The following is a 2,335-nucleotide window of genomic DNA, read 5'->3' on the forward strand; positions in this document are numbered from 1 at the left end:
TGTGTGTGTACAGAATTATATGGCAAGGTTTACTAAAGGTTTACTTTTTGTTTTCATTAATTTGATTTACTTAGAATGTCAAGTAATAAATAGATTACAGGTAATAATGCTGTAAATAATGTTCAGTTTCTTGCACACACCAATCATTTAGTTTCGTAAGGCATCAATATATCATCAGGAGTCACAGGTAATAATTTTGTGTTCCTTTATATGCTTTTTTATTCTCAATAACAGGCAGGCGCTGACTTGCATTTTATGAATCACGTAGGAGCACAGTTTCAGCTAAAAATCTTCTTTACTGTTCTACTGCAAATTTAAATTTTTGGGTGAGCTGTCCCTTTAAATGATCAGAAACGACCAGGTTTGAAATAACATGAGGGCGATTACCTGATGTGGGTAAACTGTTCCTTTAAGAGTTAGGCATATCCATTAATATTTGTATCTTATGCTACCATCAGCCCTCTCTAATGAATTCGTTAACATGTGTAATGCCTGATGAGAATCTGATATGATGTTTATCCGAGAACTGAACTAAAAATTCTTCCTCTTTTTGTTTATAGGCCTGAAATGATGGGAATATGTGTATATAACTGCATGTACCGCGGTGCCCTCCAAGCCATTAGAGTAAATCTGAGTATTTTCTGGGAAATAAGCATGTAATTTGCGAAGCGAGGCGGCGCTGAGTCACCAACCTTTCCCTGTAAACACGTGCGATCTGATGCTCCTCCAGACCTCCAGCCACCTGCTCAGATCCTCCCGCCTCCTCCAGTGGCTCCTCTTCTTGCTCCACATCCCCACGCAGTCTCCCGGGACTCTAATGCAGGGTTTCTGCCAGATTGGCGCATGGCGAAAGGGTTTGCCTCTTCCATTAGAGTGGCCGCCCCGGCGCCATCTGCTCCCGCTGATGCCTCCCAAATTATTTCACATTTCATTCTATCTCTGAGGCAAAGACACATTAAACACTAAAATTGCATCAGTTTAATTTTCAGAGAGACTCTGCATGATTTCCGACAAGAGGTCATGTTAGATATTAAGTAAGGTGATTCCTGTTTTACATGCTTATGCGATATTAAAGGGTTCATATGATGCGATTTCAATTGTTCCTTTCTCTTTGGAGTGTTACAAGCTCTTGGTGCATAAAGAAGATCTGTAAAGTTGCAAAGACTAAAGTCTCAAATCCAAAGAGATATTCTTTATAAAAGGTCAGAGTCAACCACGCCTACCTAAAACGGCTCGTTCTAACACACCCCCACATGTCTACATCACTATGTGGGAAGATTTGCATAACGCCGCCCAAATGTTCACGCAAAGAAAGAAGGCGTAACTTTTATTCTCGCTGTAGTATTGCTGCTGCCACCGCCATCTCCTGAAGGAAGCTGTGTTTCGTTGTGAAAGCGAAACTACTTTGTTCCAAAAATGGACACGACTAGAAATCAGTGGTTAAGTTGTATTTACAACACTGTTCCAGAACAGTTCAACCCAAATATTCAGATGTGTGCAGCACATTTTACGGAGGACTGTTTCCTGATCCTCGTAGAGTAGACTACTATGCCAGCTGTTCTGACAAATGCAGACATGGTTTTATGTTTACGCGGCGCGATGCAACGCAACGCGTAAAAAGACAGCATATGTCATTATAATCCGTAATTATGTCCCCACTGGATGCATCGAATGCCTCGTTTATAATGGGTTTTCATGTTTTTGAATCATCACTCCGGCCGGACAGGGCATCATCACAGTATGGTAAGGGCATACCATTTCCGTCTCACGCTTGAGGTATTCGGCCAATCACAACGCACTGGATAGCTGGCCAATCAGAGTACACCTCGCTTTTCAGACCGATGAGCTTTGTAAAAATCAACGCGTTTCAGAAAGGCGGGGCATAGGGTTGCAACCACAGAGCAACATCCTGGTAACCACCCACAACAACCTAAGAACTGTATCATTGCTTTAAGGACCACTCAAGTTACCTTAGTAAATGCACATCAGTGCTGTGTGGTACGCATTTCGGGGGGAAGGGTTCATGGGTCCTCATATGTCTTGTTAACTGAGGGGGTTAACTGAGTATTTGTTAAATGTAAAAACAAAATATATATTGTGTGTTTGATTGGTCCAGACGCTACATCGGTATAAGATTTATTTATTTATTTATTATCACTTTTATTATGCATTAAGGGGTCATATGATGTTGCTAAAAAAGAACATTATTTGGTGTATTTGGTGGAATGAAATGTGGTTAAAAGTTAAAAAAAACACATTATTTTCCACATACTGTACATTATTGTTTCTCCTCTATGCCCCGCCTTTCTGAAACACGTCGATTTTTACAAAGCTC

Source organism: Sinocyclocheilus grahami, unplaced genomic scaffold (assembly GCF_001515645.1).
Source record: "Sinocyclocheilus grahami isolate Dianchi unplaced genomic scaffold, SAMN03320097.WGS_v1.1 scaffold460.1, whole genome shotgun sequence".
Lineage (NCBI taxonomy): Eukaryota > Metazoa > Chordata > Actinopteri > Cypriniformes > Cyprinidae > Sinocyclocheilus > Sinocyclocheilus grahami.